This window comes from Lissotriton helveticus, chromosome 3_2 (genome assembly GCF_964261635.1).
Source record: "Lissotriton helveticus chromosome 3_2, aLisHel1.1, whole genome shotgun sequence".
NCBI classification, from domain to species: domain Eukaryota; kingdom Metazoa; phylum Chordata; class Amphibia; order Caudata; family Salamandridae; genus Lissotriton; species Lissotriton helveticus.
The window spans coordinates 370,012,495-370,033,492 of NC_136062.1; positions in this window are offsets into that span (position 1 = coordinate 370,012,495).

Sequence of the window (20,998 nt, forward strand, 5' to 3'; positions counted from 1 at the left end):
AACTCACTACTCTGCACTCACTACTCACTACTCACTACTCTGTGCTCACTACTCACTACTCTGCACTCAACACTCACTACTCTGCACTCACTACTCACTACTCTGCACTCACTACTCTGCACTCACTACTCACTACTCTGCACTCACTACTCACTACTCTGCACTTACTACTCACTACTCACTACTCTGCACTCACTACTCTGCACTCACAACTCACTACTCTGTACTCACTACTCACTACTCACTACTCTGCACTCACTACTCACTACTCTGCACTCAACACTCACTACTCTGCACTCGCTACTCACGACTCTGCACTCACTACTCTGCACTCACTACTCTGCACTCACTACTCACTACTCTGCACTCACTACTCATTACTCTGCACTCACTACTCACTACTCTGCACTCACTACTCTGCACTCACTACTCACTATTCACTACTCTGCACTCACTACTCATTACTCTGCACTCACTACTCACTACTCTGCACTCACTACTCTGCACTCACTACTCACTACTCTGCACTCACTACTCACTACTCTGCACTCACTACTCTGCACTCACTACTCTGCACTCACTACTCTGCACTCAATTCTCTGCACTCACTACTCACTACTCTGCACTCACTACTCACTACTCTGCACTCACTACTCACTACTAACTACTCTGCACTCACTACTCTGCACTCACTACTCTGCACTCACTACTCTGCACTCACTACTCTGCAATCACAACTCACTACTCTGCACTCACTACTCACTACCCTGCACTCACTACTCACTACTCTCCACTCACTACTCACTACTCTGCACTCACTACTCTGCACTCACTACTCACTACTCTGCACTCACTACACTGCACTCACTACTCACTACTCTGCACTCACTACTCACTACTCTGCACTCACTACTCAACGCTCACTACTCACTACTCTGCACTCACTACTCTGCACTCACTACTCTGCACTCACTACTCAGCACTCACTACTCAGCACTCACTACTCTGCACTCACTACTCACTACTCTGCACTCACTACTCTGTACTCACTACTCACTACTCTGCACTCACTACTCACTACTCTGCACTCACTACTCTGCACTCACTACTCTTTACTCCCAACTCACTACTCTGTACTCACTACTCACTACTCACTACTCTGTGCTCACTACTCACTACTCTGCACTCAACACTCACTACTCTGCACTCACTACTCACTACTCTGCACTCACTACTCTGCACTCACTACTCACTACTCTGCACTCACTACTCACTACTCTGCACTTACTACTCACTACTCACTACTCTGCACTCACTACTCTGCACTCACTACTCTGCACTCGCTACTCTGCACTCACAACTCACTACTCTGTACTCACTACTCACTACTCACTACTCTGCACTCACTACTCACTACTCTGCACTCACTACTATGCACTCACTACTCAGCACTCACTACTCACTACTCACTACTCTGCACTCACTACTCTGCACTCACTACTCTGCATTCACTACTCACTACTCTGCACTCACTACTCACTACTCTGCACTCACTACTCTGCACTCACTACTCTGCACTCACTACTCTGCACTCACTACTCACTACTCTGCACTCACTACTCACTACTCTGCACTCACTACTCTGCACTCACTACTCTCCACTCACTACTCTGCACTCACTACTCACTACTCTGCACTCACTACTATGCACTCACTACTCAGCACTCACTACTCACTACTCACTACTCTGCACTCACTACTCTGCACTCACTACTCTGCATTCACTACTCACTACTCTGCACTCACTACTCACTACTCTGCACTCACTACTCTGTACTCACTACTCACTACTCACTACTCTGCACTCACTACTCACTACTCTGCACTCACTACTCATTACTCTGCACTCACTACTCTGCACTCACTACTCACTACTCTGCACTTACTACTCACTACTCTGCACTCACTACTCTGAGCTCACTACTCACTACTCTGCACTCACTACTCTGCACTCACTACTCTGCACTCACTACTCAGCACTCACTGCTCAGCACTCACTACTCTGCACTCACTACTCACTACTCTGTACTCACTACTCTGCACTCACTACTCTGCACTCACTACTCTGCACTCACTACTCACTACTCTGCACTCACTACTCACTACTTGGCACTCACTACTCACTACTCTGCACTCACTACTCTGCACTCACTACTCTGCACTCACTACTCTGCACTCACTGCTCAGCACTCACTACTCTGCACTCACTACTCACTACTCTGAACTCACTACTCTGCACTCACTACTCTGCACTCACTACTCTGCACTCACTACTCACTACTCTGCACTCACTACTCACTACTCGTCACTCACTACTCACTACTCAATACTCTGCACTCACTACTCTGCACTCACTACTCTGCACTCACAACTCACTACTCTGTACTCACTACTCACTACTCACTACTCTGCACTCACTACTCACTACTCTGCACTCAACACTCACTACTCTGCACTCACTACTCACTACTCTGCACTCACTACTCTGCACTCACTACTCTGCACTCACTACTCACTACTCTGCACTCACTACTCACTACTCTGCACTCACTACTCACTACTCTACTCTGCACTCACTACTCACTACTCTGCACTCACTACTCACTACTCTGCACTCACTACTCTGCACTCACTACTCACTATTCTGCACTTACTACTCACTACTCTACACTCACTACTCACTACTCTGCACTCACTACTCACTACTCTGCACTCACTACTCACTACTCTGCACTCACTACTCTGCACTCACTACTCTGCACTCAATTCTCTGCACTCACTACTCACTACTCTGCACTCACTACTCACTACTCTGCACTCACTACTCACTACTCTGCACTCACTACTCTCCACTCACTACTTTGCACTCACAACTCACTACTCTGTACTCACTACTCACTACTCACAACTCACTACTCACTACTCTGCACTCACTACTCACTACTCTGCACTCACTACTCTGCACTCACTACTCTGCACTCATTACTCTGCACTCACAACTCACTACTCTGTACTCACTACTCACAACTCACTACTCACTACTCTGCACTCACTACTCACTACGCTGCACTCACTACTCGGCACTCACTACTCATTACTCTGCACTCACTACTCTGCACTCACTACTCACTACTCTGCACTCACTACTCACTACTCTGCACTCACTACTCTGAGCTCACTACTCAGTACTCTGCACTCACTACTCTGCACTCACTACTCTGCACTCACTACTCTGCACTCACTACTCACTACTCTGCACTCACTACTCACTACTCTGCACTCACTACTATGCACTCACTACTCACTATTCTGTACTCACTACTCACTACTCTGGACTCACTACTCACTACTCTGCATTAACTACTCTGCACTCACTACTCTGCACTCACTACTCAAAACTCTGCACTCACTACTCTGCACTCACTACTCTGCACTCACTACTCAAAACTCTGCACTCACTACTCTGCACTCACTACTCACTACTCTGCACTCACTACTTACTACTCACTACTCTGCACTCACTACTCTGCACGCACTACTCTGCACTCTGCACTCACTACTCTGCACTCTGCACTCACTACTCTGCACTCACTACTCTGCACTCACTACTCACTACTCTGCAATCACTACTCTCCACTCACTACTCTGCACTCACTACTCACTACTCTGCTCTCACTACTCTGCACGCACCACTCTGCACTCACTACTCACTACTCTGCACTCACTACTCTGCACTCACTACTCTGCACTCACTACTCACTACTCTGCACTCACTACTCACTACTCACTACTCTGCACTCACTACTCTGCACTCACAACTCACTACTCTGCACTCACTACTCTGCACTCACTATTCACTACTCTCCACTCACTACTCACTACTCTGCACTCACTACTCTGCACTCACTACTCGGCACTCACTACTCATTACTCTGCACTCACTACTCTGCACTCACTACTCACTACTCTGCACTCACTACTCACTACTCTGCACTCACTACTCTGAGCTCACTACTCACTACTCTGCCCTCACTACTCTGCACTCACTACTCTGCACTCACTACTCTGCACTCACTACTCACTACTCTGCACTCACTACTCACTACTCTGCACTCACTACTATGCACTCACTACTCACTATTCTGTACTCACTACTCACTACTCTGGACTCACTACTCACTACTCTGCATTCACTACTCTGCACTCACTACTCTGCACTCACTACTCAAAACTCTGCACTCACTACTCTGCACTCACTACTCTGCACTCACTACTCTGCACTCACTACTCAAAACTCTGCACTCACTACTCTGCACTCACTACTCACTACTCTGCACTCACTACTTACTACTCACTACTCTGCACTCACTACTCTGCACTCACTACTCTGCACTCACTACTCTGCACTCTGCACTCACTACTCTGCACTCTGCACTCACTACTCTGCACTCTGCACTCACTACTCACTACTCTGCACTCACTACTCACTGCTCTGCACTCACTACTCTGCACTCACTACTCTGCACTCACTACTCTGCACTCATTACTCTGCACTCACTACTCACTACTCTGCACTCACTACTCTGCACTCACTACTCACTACTCTGCACTCACTAATCTGCACACACTACTCAAAACTCTGCACTCACTACTCTGCACTCACTACTCACTACTCTGCACTCACTACTCACTACTCACTACTCTGCACTCACTACTCTGCACTTACTACTCTGCACTCTGCACTCACTACTCTGCACTCTGCACACACTACTCACTACTCCGCACTCACTACTCACTACTCTGCACTCACTACTCACTACTCTGCACTCACTACTCTGCACTCACTACTCTGCACTCACTACTCTGCATTCACTACTCTGCACTCACTACTCACTACTCTGCACTCACTACTCTGCACTCACTACTCACTACTCTGCAATCACTACTCTGCACTCACTACTCACTACTCTGCATTCACTACTCTGCACTCACTACTCACTACTCTGCACTCACTACTCACTACTCTGCACTCACTACTCACTACTAAATACTCTGCACTCACTACTCTGCACTCACTACTCTGCACTCACAACTCACTACTCTGTACTCACTACTCACTACTCACTACTCTGCACTCACTACTCACTACTCTGCACTCAACACTCACTACTCTGCACTCACTACTCACCACTCTGCACTCACTACTCTGCACTCACTACTCTGCACTCACTACTCACTACTCACTCCTCTGCACTCACTACTCACTACTCTGCACTCACTACTCACTACTCTGCACTCACTACTCTGCACTCACTACTCACTATTCTGCACTCACTACTCACTACTCTGCACTCACTCCTCACTACTCTGCACTCACTACTCACTACTCTGCACTCACTACTCTGCATTCACTACTCACTACTCTGCACTCACTACTCACTACTCTGCACTCACTACTCTGCACTCACTACTCTGCACTCACTACTCTGCACTCAATTCTCTGCACTCACTACTCACTACTCTGCACTCACTACTCTGCGCTCACTACTCACTACTCTGCACTCACTACTCTGCACTCACTACTCTCCACTCACTACTCTGCACTCCCAACTCACTACTCTGTACTCACTACTCACTACTCACTACTCTGCACTCACTACTCACTACTCTGCACTCACTACTCTGCACTCACTACTCTGCACTCACTACTCTGCACTCACAACTCACTACTCTGTACTCACTACTCACTACTCACTACTCTGCACTCACTACTCACTACTCTGCACTCAACACTCACTACTCTGCACTCGCTACTCACTACTCTCCACTCACTACTCACTACTCTGCACTCACTACTCTGCACTCACTACTCTGCACTCACTACTCATTACTCTGCACTCACTACTCTGCACTCACTACTCACTACTCTGCAATTACTACTCACTACTCTGCACTCACTACTCTGAGCTCACTACTCACTACTCTGCACTCACTACTCTGCACTCACTACTCTGCACTCACTACTCAGCACTCACTGCTCAGCACTCACTACTCTGCACTCACTACTCACTACTCTGTACTCACTACTCTGCACTCACTACTCTGCACTCACTACTCTGCACTCACTACTCACTACTTTGCACTCACTACTCACTACTCGGCACTCACTACTCAATACTCTGCACTCACTACTCTGCACTCACTACTCTGCACTCACAACTCACTACCCTGTACTCACTACTCACTACTCACTACTCTGCACTCACTACTCACTACTCTGCACTCAACACTCACTACTTGGCACTCACTACTCACTACTCTGCACTCACTACTCTGCACTCACTACTCTGCACTCACTACTCACTACTCTGCACTCACTACTCACTACTCTGCACTCACTACTCACTACTCTGCACTCACTACTCTGCACTCACTACTCACTATTCTGCACTCACTACTCACTACTCTGCACTCACTACTCACTACTCTGCACTCACTAGTCACTACTCTGCACTCACTACTCTGCATTCACTACTCACTACTCTGCACTCACTACTCACTACTCTGCATTCACTACTCTGCACTCACTACTCTGCACTCACTACTCAAAACTCTGCACTCACTACTCTGCACTCACTACTCACTACTCTGCACTCACTACTTACTACTCACTACTTTGCACTCACTACTCTGCACTCACTACTCTGCACTCACTACTCTGCACTCTGCACTCACTACTCTGCACTCTGCACTCACTACTCTGCACTCTGCACTCACTACTCACTACTCTGCACTCACTACTCACTGCTCTGCACTCACTACTCTGCACTCACTACTCTGCACTCACTACTCTGCACTCATTACTCTGCACTCACTACTCACTACTCTGCACTCACTACTCTGCACTCACTACTCACTACTCTGCACTCACTAATCTGCACTCACTACTCAAAACTCTGCACTCACTACTCTGCACTCACTACTCACTACTCTGCACTCACTACTCACTACTCTGCACTCACTACTCTGCACTTACTACTCTGCACTCTGCACTCACTACTCTGCACTCTGCACTCACTACTCAATACTCTGCACTCACTACTCACTACTCTGCACTCACTTCTCACTACTCTGCACTCACTACTCTGCACTCACTACTCTGCACTCACTACTCTGCATTCACTACTCTGCACTCACTACTCACTACTCTGCACTCACTACTCTGCACTCACTACTCACTACTCTGCAATCACTACTCTGCACTCACTACTCACCATTCACTACTCTGCACTCACTACTCACTACTCTGCACTCACTACTCACTACTCTGCACTCACTACTCACTATAAATACTCTGCACTCACTACTCTGCACTCACTACTCTGCACTCACAACTCACTACTCTGTACTCACTACTCACTACTCACTACTCTGCACTCACTACTCTGCACTCAACACTCACTACTCTGCACTCACTACTCACTACTCTGCACTCACTACTCTGCACTCACTACTCTGCACTCACTACTCACTACTCACTCATCTGCACTCACTACTCACTACTCTGCACTCACTACTCACTACTCTGCACTCACTACTCTGCACTCACTACTCACTATTCTGCACTCACTACTCACTACTCTGCACTCACTCCTCACTACTCTGCACTCACTACTCACTACTCTGCACTCACTACTATGCATTCACTACTCACTACTCTGCACTCACTACTCACTACTCTGCACTCACTACTCTGCACTCACTACTCTGCACTCACTACTCTGCACTCAATTCTCTGCACTCACTACTCACTACTCTGCACTCACTACTCACTACTCTGCGCTCACTACTCACTACTCTGCACTCACTACTCTGCACTCACTACTCTCCACTCACTACTCTGCACTCCCAACTCACTACTCTGTACTCACTACTCACTACTCACTACTCACTACTCTGAACTCACTACTCACTACTCTGCACTCACTACTCTGCACTCACTACTCTGCACTCACTACTCTGCACTCACAACTCACTACTCTGTACTCACTACTCACTACTCACTACTCTGCACTCACTACTCACTACTCTGCACTCAACACTCACTACTCTGCACTCGCTACTCACTACTCTCCACTCACTACTCACTACTCTGCACTCACTACTCTGCACTCACTACTCTGCACTCACTACTCATTACTCTGGACTCACTACTCTGCACTCACTACTCACTACTCTGCACTTACTACTCACTACTCTGCACTCACTACTCTGAGCTCACTACTCACTACTCTGCACTCACTACTCTGCACTCACTACTCTGCACTCACTACTCAGCACTCACTGCTCAGCACTCACTACTCTGCACTCACTACTCACTACTCTGTACTCACTACTCTGCACTCACTACTCTGCACTCACTACTCTGCACTCACTACTCACTACTCTGCACTCACTACTCACTACTCGGCACTCACTACTCACTACTCAATACTCTGCACTCACTACTCTGCACTCACTACTCTGCACTCACAACTCACTACTCTGTACTCACTACTCACTACTCACTACTCTGCACTCACTACTCACTACTCTGCACTCAACACTCACTACTCGGCACTCACTACTCACTACTCTGCACTCACTACTCTGCACTCATTACTCTGCACTCACTACTCACTACTCACTACTCTGCACTCACTACTCACTACTCTGCACTCACTACTCACTACTCTGCACTCACTACTCTGCACTCACTACTCACTATTCTGCACTCACTCCTCACTACTCTGCACTCACTACTCACTACTCTGCACTCACTACTCACTACTCTGCACTCACTACTCTGCATTCACTACTCACTACTCTGCACTCACTACTCACTACTCTGCACTCACTACTCTGCACTCACTACTCTGCACTCACTACTCTGCACTCACTACTCACTACTCTGCACTCACTACTCACTACTCTGCACTCACTACTTTGCACTCACTACTCTGCACTCACTACTCTCCACTCACTACTCTGCACTCACAACTCACTACTCTGTACTCACTACTCACTACTCACAACTCACTACTCACTACTCACTACTCTGCACTCAACACTCACTACTCTGCACTCGCTACTCATGACTCTGCACTCACTACTCTGCAATCACTACTCTGCACTCACTACTCACTACTCTGCACTCACTACTCATTACTCTGCACTCACTACTCACTACTCTGCACTTACTACTCTGCACTGTTGGACAGGCCACATGAAGGGCTCGCTCCCTCCCCGCAGGACAGGGCCCGGGCCACCGTCAGCACCATTGCCCGGCCCAGCCGCCATCTTGGACACGGCACCACGCGGCCGCGCGGCCTCAGCCCGACCCCAACCCTGGGCCTGGCCAGGCCCCGACATCCCGGCACCGCCTTCCACCCAGGAGGTGAACGGCCCACTTGGCAGATCAATGGGAGTACGAAGTGTCGACGGCTCTCTCCCCGCCAGGTGCCGAGCACCCCCAGCCTCCTCGGGCGCTGGCTCCACCCCCCTGCTGGGTGTCTGGACTCCCTCATCCCAGACCTCCCGACCTCCAAGAGCGAGGGTCCGGACATCAAAGGGCGCCAGACCTATAACTGAGGCAGCCCCAGGACAGGAAGGCAGTTGTATCCTGGAGTCGAGAGACACCGCGACGAACTCATCCTTGACGGACTGTTGGCGCTGCCACAGCCCTGCCTTGTGAACTATTGTCCTGCCTGCTGGCGCTGCCGCGGCCCTCTGCAACCTTCATCCTCGTGGGACCTGCTGGCGCTGCCGCGGCCCGTTGCAACCTGCATTCTCGTGGGACCTGCTGGCGCTGCCGCGGCCCGTTGTAACCTTCATCCTCGTTGGGACCTGCTGGCGCTGCCGCGGCCCGTGCCACCTACGACCTCTTCGGGACCTGCCGGCGCTGCCGCGGTCTGACCCATCCGAACACCGAGCTCGAGGATTGTGAGCTATCACCGTTACACACCCGTACCCGTGGGTACCAAGACTGTCCCGCTACCCCCTTCCCTTACTAGAGACTAGAATTGAGAGGATCATCGTGTCCTGATCGCCCTGTATCGTACCACTCTACTACCCGAAGTGCCTATAAAAGGTGTTACTATAAGCTTTGTGTGGTGTCCATCTGTGGGGGGGAAGTTACCTGTCTGTGCGATCACTGTGCTCGGCCGACCCTCCAGGTCTCCGTCTAACATTGGTGGCTAGCGGCGCGATCCGAACCAACGCGTACCGTACAGACAGTAACTCACCCTACGACTAAAACCACAATGACGACCAAAGAGAGCGGATCGGCGGAGAAGTTCCAGATGGAAAAGCTGGAAGAATACAACCACCGAGAGCTCAAACAATTTTGCATGGACTTAGGCATTGCTACCACCGGGCTAAGCACAAAAGAAGACTTCAAAAACGCCCTAGAGGCCTGGACAGAAACAAATACCGCAACCCCCCGGGACCCCGCAGCCCCGGAAGTCAACACCACCCGGACGGAGGAACGGAGACCAGGCCCCTCCCATGAAGAAATCCAGGAGCGGGAAAAAAATAGATTACACGAGTTAGACTTGGCACGACTCAGATTAGACGGAGAATTGAAACTGGCGGAACAAAAAATAAACTTAGAACACTTACGGCTCAGAGAAGAGCGAGAGGAAAAACAGAGACAGAGAGACCTCGAAGAAAAAAGACTGGCATACGAGCACGAGTGCAAACTAGCGGAGATAGAAATACGCAAACTGAACAAAAACCTAGGGGTGCCCGAGCAACCGCACTCCCCGGGTCCTACCGAGCAGAAGGTCCACATCCCCAAGGATGTGGTCCGAGAATATCACCGGAACGACGACATACAGCAGTGGTTCAAAGCCTATGAGATTGCCATGACCGCCCACCGGGTCGCTCGAAGTGACTGGGGAGCCGGTCTATGGGGGAGATTCGTCAACGAGGGTCGTGATGCCCTGCTGCAGCTTCCGGACCATCAAATGACGTCCTATGACCATATGAAGGCCGCCCTCCTCAGTCGATATGGACTTACACCCGAAATGTACCGCCAGAGGTTCCGCAACTGCACCCGGATCCCAGGTACGACGTGGTTGGAATACGTGAACTATTTCAGCCGAGCCTTCGAGGGGTGGATCAAGGGTAACAACGTAACCACTTACGAACAACTCTTCAATCTCATTGTATGGGAGCACCTCTCCAACAACTGCTTTGTCGAGCTCAGGCAGCACCTCCTCGACAGTAAATTGACTGAACCCCGGCAGCTCGCCACCGAGGCTGACCGGTGGGAGAGCACCCGAGTGGCCCGGAGTGGGCCGAATGAGCAGAACAGAACCAACCAAGGTCACCATCGTCCCCGAGGAGGAGGAGGAGGCCCGGGCCGGGGCAGAGACGCCGCCCCGGCCGCACCCACTAACGCCACCCCGGCTCCAGCAGGCCGGGGAAACCCCCCGATGCGCCCGGGGTTCCGAGCTAACGTGACGTGTCATCGATGCCAGCGAGTCGGCCACTATGCCAGTGACCCGACCTGCCCGAAGAACCAGGTCCCCGGGCCCCGCCAGATGGCGGCCGCCGCCCTGGGAGAAGAACAAATCTCCGAAGACACGGAGACCTATGAGTTGGAGCCGTTCGAGTGGGAACCCGCCGCCATGACCCTGGCATGCCTGGGAGGAAGAGACATGGTCCCGCGGACTCCTCTGCCCACCAACACTCGGAAGTACAGCCAATGGGTGAGCATCAATGGGCGCAAGGCCGAGGCCCTGCGTGACACCGGGGCCAGTGTGACGGCCGTCCGCTGTCACCTGGTGACCCCAGAACAAATCCTACCAAACGTACTTTGCCCCGTCCGATCGGCAGACAACTCGGAGAGCCTGTGTCGGATGGCCTGCGTCCCCTTCGAATGGGGAGGAGTGTCCGGCATGCTGAAAGTAACTGTCCGTGACGATGCCCCCGTAGACTGCCTCCTGGGGAACGATCTCGAGAGCTCCCCGTGGGCCGCTGTGGAAAGAAGAGAGCATCTGGGGATGTTGGGTCTCCCGGACTGGGCATGCGTAACCACCCGGTCCATGGCCACCCGCACCATCCCTAGACCAGAAGAACCAGAATGGGCAGCGCCTCCGCCCTCGATCACTCCAGAAGAAGACTTCCTCCAGACCGACCACCCGGACCCCACCCCAGAGGGGTCCACACAGCCCCCCGAGCTTCCCGACCTGGCTCAGTGGCGTCAAGAAGGGGGGCCCAGCCAGGAACAATTCCGGCAGGAGCAAAAGACCTGCCCCTCCCTCGAGGGATTGCGACGGCAAGCGCTCGCCCAGAGCCAAGGAGACACCACCGGGGCCCACTGGGTTTATTGGGACAATGATCTCTTGTACAGCAAACAGAAAATCGCAGAACTGGGGGCCGGGCGAGTGCTGGTGGTGCCCCTCCACTTCAGAGACTTCCTGTTGAACCTAGCCCACGATGTCCCCCTGGCCGGGCACCTGGGCCAAGACAAGACCTACCACCGCCTGGTGACTCACTTTTTTTGGCCCAAAATGAGGAACGACGTATCCAACCATTGCCGGTCCTGCCCGACCTGCCAGGCCAGTGGGAAGAGCGGCCGCAAACTCAAGGCACCCCTACAACCATTCCCCGTGGTGACCACCCCGTTCGAAAGGGTGGGAATAGACATTGTGGGGCCCCTGGATCCCCGAACAGCACAGGGACATCGCTTCATCCTGGTCCTGGTGGATCACGCTACCCGCTATCCTGAGGCGGTCCCCCTTCGTACGATAACAGCCCCAGTAGTGGGTCGAGCCTTGATGGGGATCTTCTCTCGAGTGGGCTTCCCCCGAGAAGTCGTCAGCGACAGGGGTACGAACTTTATCTCAAAATACATGAAGTCCCTCTGGCAACAGTGTGGGGTCACCTACCGATTCACGACCCCCTATCACCCTCAAGGGAACGGACTGGTTGAGCGGTTCAACCGCACGCTCAAAGGGATGATTGGGGGGTTGGAAGAGCCCCTCCGTCGCCAGTGGGATGTGCTACTACCGTGCCTTCTCTTTGCCTACCGAGAAGTCCCCCAGAAGTCCCTCGGCTTCAGCCCTTTCGAACTCTTGTATGGACACCCGGTGCGAGGCCCGCTCAGCCTAGTCAAAGAAGGCTGGGAAATGCCCCCTCTAAAGAACCCTCCAGATGTTTTCAAGTACCTCCTAACCCTCCGCAACCAGACCAGAAGGTTCGGAGAGATGGCAAAAGCAAACCTGGAGGCCAGTCAGGAGGACATGAAAAGGTGGTACGATAGAAATGCATCCTCCATCGAATTTGAACCCGGTCAACAAGTGTGGGTAATGTCCCCCACCGAACCATGCGCCCTGCAAGACAAATGGACGGGGCCCTTCAAAGTAATCGAGCGCAAGAGCCCTGTCACCTATCTCATCGATATGGAATCTTCCCGAAACCCTCTCCGGGTCCTCCACGCTAATAGGCTGAAACCCCACTTTGTACGCTCCGAACTCAGCCTCCTGATGGCAACCGACAATGGAACCGAGGAGGACTCCGAACCCCTCCCTGACCTCCTACGGTCACGGGAGAAGGACGGCTCCGTGGACGGGGTCCGACTCTCGGAGGCCCTCACCCTGGAACAGCGCCAAGGCTGCCGAGTCCTCCTGCTACAGTTCTCCACCCTGTTCTCCCTCACCCCAGGGGTCACCCCCTGGTGCTTACACGACGTGGACACGGGAGACAGTCCCCCTATCCGCCATCGGGCCTACCGCGTACCAGATCGGGTACGGGCCTGCATCCAAGAGGAGGTGGCCAAGATGCTCACACTCGGGATCATCGAGCCCTCAGACAGCCCCTGGGCCAGCCCAGTGGTACTGGTCCCCAAAGCGGCCGCCCCCGGCGCCACGCCGGAGCTCCGGTTCTGCGTCGACTACCGGGGCTTGAATGCGGTCACCAGAACAGACGCACACCCCATCCCCCGAGCAGATGAACTAATCGACCGCATGGGAGCTGCCCGCTACCTCAGCATCTTCGACCTGACAGCGGGCTACTGGCAGATCGGTCTCACACCCCGGGCCCAAGAACGATCTGCATTCTCTACCCCGGATGGCCACTATCACTTCAAGGTCATGCCATTCGGCATGAAGAATGCCCCAGCAACCTTTCAGCGGCTAGTAAACCAGGTCCTGGCAGGACTCGAAGGATTCAGCGCCGCCTACCTGGACGATATCGCTGTGTACAGCCACCACTGGTCCGACCACCTCCACCACCTCCGAGAGGTGCTACAGGCCCTCCAACGAGCTGGCCTCACGATCAAGGCCAGCAAATGCCAAATTGGCCAGGGGTCCGTGACCTATCTCGGGCACCAGGTGGGAAGCGGTCTGGTGGCCCCTCTGCAACTCAAGATCGCGGCCATCCAGTCGTGGCAGTCCCCCATCACCCAGACCGAGGTCCGCGCCTTCTTGGGACTCACGGGCTACTACCGACGGTTCGTGAGGGACTATGGCAGCATCGTAGGGCCCCTCACGGAACTCACCTCCAAAAACCAACCAAAGAAGGTCAACTGGACCCCAGACTGTCAAGCGGCCTTCGAGAAGCTGAAGGCCGCCATGTGCTCCGCCCTGGTGCTCCAGGCCCCCGACTACAGTCGGGAATTTATATTCCAAACAGATGCCTCCGACCATGGCGTTGGGGCAGTCCTTTCCCAGCTGAACCCCGAAGGACTTGACCAGCCAGTGGCTTTCATCAGCAGACGGCTCCTGGCCCGAGAACGACGCTGGAGCACCATCGAGAGAGAGGCCTTCGCCGTGGTGTGGGCCCTCAAAAAGCTCCGGCCTTATCTCTTCGGCACCCACTTCCGGGTCCAGACCGATCATCGACCCCTGCAATGGCTCATGCAGATGCGGGGGGAAAACCCGAAACTACTACGTTGGTCCATCTCCCTGCAGGGGATGGACTTCACTGTGGAACATCGACCCGGCCAAGACCACGCCAACGCGGATGGCCTGTCCCGCTTTTTCCGCCTCGACGAGGAAAGTCCCCAAGAAGATGGGTGACTCTCCCCGCCTTCAGCTGGGGGGGACGCATGTTGGACAGGCCACATGAAGGGCTCGCTCCCTCCCCGCAGGACAGGGCCCGGGCCACCGTCAGCACCATTGCCCGGCCCAGCCGCCATCTTGGACACGGCACCACGCGGCCGCGCGGCCTCAGCCCGACCCCAACCCTGGGCCTGGCCAGGCCCCGACATCCCGGCACCGCCCTCCACCCAGGAGGTGAACGGCCCACTTGGCAGATCAATGGGAGTACGAAGTGTCGACGGCTCTCCCCCCGCCAGGTGCCGAGCAAACCCAGCCTCCTCGGGTGCTGGCTCCACCCCCCTGCTGGGTGTCTGGACTCCCTCATCCCAGACCTCCCGACCTCCAAGAGCGAGGGTCCGGACATCAAAGGGCGCCAGACCTATAACTGAGGCAGCCCCAGGACAGGAAGGCAGTTGTATCCTGGAGTCGAGAGACACCGCGACGAACTCATCCTTGACGGACTGTTGGCGCTGCCATAGCCCTGCCTTGTGAACTATTGTCCTGCCTGCTGGCGCTGCCGCGGCCCTCTGCAACCTTCATCCTCGTGGGACCTGCTGGCGCTGCCGCGGCCCGTTGCAACCTGCATTCTCGTGGGACCTGCTGGCGCTGCCGCGGCCCGTTGTAACCTTCATCCTCGTTGGGACCTGCTGGCGCTGCCGCGGCCCGTGCCACCTACGACCTCTTCGGGACCTGCCGGTGCTGCCGCGGTCTGACCCATCCGAACACCGAGCTCGAGGATTGTGAGCTATCACCGTTACACACCCGTACCCGTGGGTACCAAGACTGTCCCGCTACCCCCTTCCCTTACTAGAGACTAGAATTGAGAGGATCATCGTGTCCTGATCGCCCTGTATCGTACCACTCTACTACCCGAAGTGCCTATAAAAGGTGTTACTATAAGCTTTGTGTGGTGTCCATCTGTGGGGGGGAAGTTACCTGTCTGTGCGATCACTGTGCTCGGCCGACCCTCCAGGTCTCCGTCTAACATGCACTCACTACTCACTACTCTGCACTAACTACTCACTACTCTGCACTCACTACTCTGCACTCACTACTCTGCACTCACTACTCTGCACTCAATTCTCTGCACTCACTACTCACTACTCTGCACTCACTACTCACTACTCTGCACTCACTACTCTGCGCTCACTACTCACTACTCTGCACTCACTACTCTGCACTCACTACTCTGCACTCACTACTCAGCACTCACTACTCAGCACTCACTACTCTGCACTCACTACTCACTACTCTGCACTCACTACTCTGTACTCACTACTCACTACTCTGCACTCACTACTCACTACTCTGCACTCACTACTCACTACTCACTACTCTGCACTCACTACTCTGCACTCACTACTCTTTACTCCCAACTCACTACTCTGTACTCACTACTCTGCACTCACTACTCTGCACTCACTACTCTGCACTCACTACTCTGCACTCACTACTCACTAGTCTGCACTCACTACTCACTACTCTGCACTCACTACTCACTACTCTGCACTCACTACTCTGCACTCACTACTCTGCACTCACTACTCTGCACTCACAACTAACTACTCTGTACTCACTACTCACTACTCACTACTCTGCACTCACTACTCACTACTCTGCACTCACTACTCTGCACTCTGCACTCACTACTCACTACTCTGCACTCACTACTCACTACTCTGCACTCACTACTCACTACTCTGCACTCACTACTCTGCACTCACTACTCACTACTCTGCACTCAATACTCTGCACTCACTACTCACTACTCTGCAATCACTACTCTGCACTCACTACTCACTACTCTGCATTCACTACTCTGCACTCACTACTCACTACTCTGCACTCACTACTCTGCACTCACTACTCACTACTAAATACTCTGCACTCACTACTCTGCACTCACAACTCACTACTCTGTACTCACTACTCACTACTCTGCACTCACTACTCACTACTCTGCACTCAACACTCACTACTCTGCACTCACTACTCACTACTCTGCACTCACTACTCTGCACTCACTACTCTGCACTCACTACTCACTACTCACTCATCTGCACTCACTACTCACTACTCTGCACTCACTACTCTGCACTCACTACTCTGCACTCACTACTCACTATTCTGCACTCACTACTCACTACTCTGCACTCACTCCTCACTACTCTGCACTCACTACTCACTACTCTGCACTCACTACTCTGCATTCACTACTCACTACTCTGCACTCACTACTCACTACTCTGCACTCACTACTCTGCACTCACTACTCTGCACTCACTACTCTGCACTCAATTCTCTGCACTCACTACTCACTACTCTGCACTCACTACTCACTACTCTGCGCTCACTACTCACTACTCTGCACTCACTACTCTGCACTCACTACTCTCCACTCACCACTCTGCACTCCCAACTCACTACTCTGTACTCACTACTCACTACTCACTACTCACTACTCTGCACTCACTACTCACTACTCTGCACTCACTACTCTGCACTCACTACTCTGCACTCACTACTCTGCACTCACAACTCACTACTCTGTACTCACTACTCACTACTCACTACTCTGCACTCACTACTCACTACTCTGCACTCAACACTCACTACTCTGCACTCGCTACTCACTACTCTCCACTCACTACTCACTACTCTGCACTCACTACTCTGCACTCACTACTCTGCACTCACTACTCATTACTCTGCACTCACTACTCTGCACTCACCACTCACTACTCTGCACTTACTACTCACTACTCTGCACTCACTACTCTGAGCTCACTACTCACTACTCTGCACTCACTACTCTGCACTCACTACTCTGCACTCACTACTCAGAACTCACTGCTCAGCACTCACTACTCTGCACTCACTACTCACTACTCTGTACTCACTACTCTGCACTCACTACTCTGCACTCACTACTCTGCACTCACTACTCTGCACTCACTACTCTGCACTCACTACTCACTACTCGGCACTCACTACTCACTACTCAATACTCTGCACTCACTACTCTGCACTCACTACTCTGCACTCACAACTCACTACTCTGAACTCACTACTCACTACTCACTACTCTGCACTCACTACTCACTACTCTGCACTCAACACTCACTACTCGGCACTCACTACTCACTACTCACTACTCTGCACTCACTACTCTGCACTCACTACTCTGCACTCACTACTCACTACTCACTACTCTGCACTCACTACTCACTACTCTGCACTCACTACTCACTACTCTGCACTCACTACTCTGCACTCACTACTCACTATTCTGCACTCACTCCTCACTACTCTGCACTCACTACTCACTACTCTGCACTCACTACTCACTACTCTGCACTCACTACTCTGCATTCACTACTCACTACTCACTACTCACTACTCTGCACTCACTACTCAGCACTCACTACTCTGCACTCACTACTCTGCACTCACTACTCACTACTCACTACTCTGCACTCACTACTCACTACTCTGCACTCACTACTTTGCACTCACTACTCTGCACTCACTACTCTCCACTCACTACTCTGCACTCACAACTCACTACTCTGTACTCACTACTCACTACTCACAACTCACTACTCACTACTCTGCACTCAACACTCACTACTCTGCACTCGCTACTCATGACTCTGCACTCACTACTCTGCAATCACTACTCTGCACTCACTACTCACTACTCTGCACTCACTACTCATTACTCTGCACTCACTACTCACTACTCTGCACTCACTACTCTGCACTCACTACTCACTACTCTGCACTAACTACTCACTACTCTGCACTCACTACTCTGCACTCACTACTCTGCACTCACTACTCTGCACTCAATTCTCTGCACTCACTACTCACTACTCTGCACTCACTACTCACTACTCTGCACTCACTACTCTGCGCTCACTACTCACTACTCTGCACTCACTACTCTGCACTCACTACTCTGCACTCACTACTCAGCACTCACTACTCAGCACTCACTACTCTGCACTCACTACTCACTACTCTGCACTCACTACTCTGTACTCACTACTCACTACTCTGCACTCACTACTCACTACTCTGCACTCACTACTCACTACTCACTACTCTGCACTCACTACTCTGCACTCACTACTCTTTACTCCCAACTCACTACTCTGTACTCACTACTCTGCACTCACTACTCACTACTCTGCACTCACTACTCACTACTCTGCACTCACTACTCTGCACTCACTACTCTGCACTCACTACTCTGCACTCACTACTCACTAGTCTGCACTCACTACTCACTACTCTGCACTCACTACTCACTACTCTGCACTCACTACTCTGCACTCACTACTCTGCACTCACTACTCTGCACTCACAACTAACTACTCTGTACTCACTACTCACTACTCACTACTCTGCACTCACTACTCACTACTCTGCACTCACTACTCTGCACTCACTACTCTGCACTCACTACTCACTATTCTGCACTCACTACTCACTACTCTGCACTCACTCCTCACTACTCTGCACTCACTACTCACTACTCTGCACTCACTACTCTGCATTCACTACTCACTACTCTGCACTCACTACTCACTACTCTGCACTCACTACTCTGCACTCACTACTCTGCACTCACTACTCTGCACTCAATTCTCTGCACTCACTACTCACTACTCTGCACTCACTACTCACTACTCTGCGCTCACTACTCACTACTCTGCACTCACTACTCTGCACTCACTACTCTCCACTCACTACTCTGCACTCCCAACTCACTACTCTGTACTCACTACTCACTACTCACTACTCACTACTCTGCACTCACTACTCACTACTCTGCACTCACTACTCTGCACTCACTACTCTGCACTCACTACTCTGCACTCACAACTCACTACTCTGTACTCACTACTCACTACTCTGCACTCACTACTCACTACTCTGCACTCAACACTCACTACTCTGCACTCGCTACTCACTACTCTCCACTCACTACTCACTACTCTGCACTCACTACTCTGCACTCACTACTCTGCACTCACTACTCATTAATCTGCACTCACTACTCTGCACTCACTACTCACTACTCTGCACTTACTACTCACTACTCTGCACTCACTACTCTGAGCTCACTACTCACTACTCTGCACTCACTACTCTGCACTCACTACTCTGCACTCACTACTCAGCACTCACTGCTCAGCACTCACTACTCTGCACTCACTACTCACTACTCTGTACTCACTACTCTGCACTCACTACTCTGCACTCACTACTCTGCACTCATTACTCTGCACTCACTACTCACTACTCGGCACTCACTACTCACTACTCAATACTCTGCACTCACTACTCTGCACTCACTACTCTGCACTCACAACTCACTACTCTGTACTCACTACTCACTACTCACTACTCTGCACTCACTACTCACTACTCTGCACTCAACACTCACTACTCGGCACTCACTACTCACTACTCTGCACTCACTACTCTGCACTCACTACTCTGCACTCACTACTCACTACTCACTACTCTGCACTCACTACTCACTACTCTGCACTCACTACTCACTACTCTGCACTCACTACTCTGCACTCACTACTCACTATTCTGCACTCACTCCTCACTACTCTGCACTCACTACTCACTACTCTGCACTCACTACTCACTACTCTGCACTCACTACTCTGCATTCACTACTCACTACTCACTACTCACTACTCTGCACTCACTACTCAGCACTCACTACTCTGCACTCACTACTCTGCACTCACTACTCACTACTCACTACTCTGCACTCACTACTCACTACTCTGCACTCACTACTTTGCACTCACTACTCTGCACTC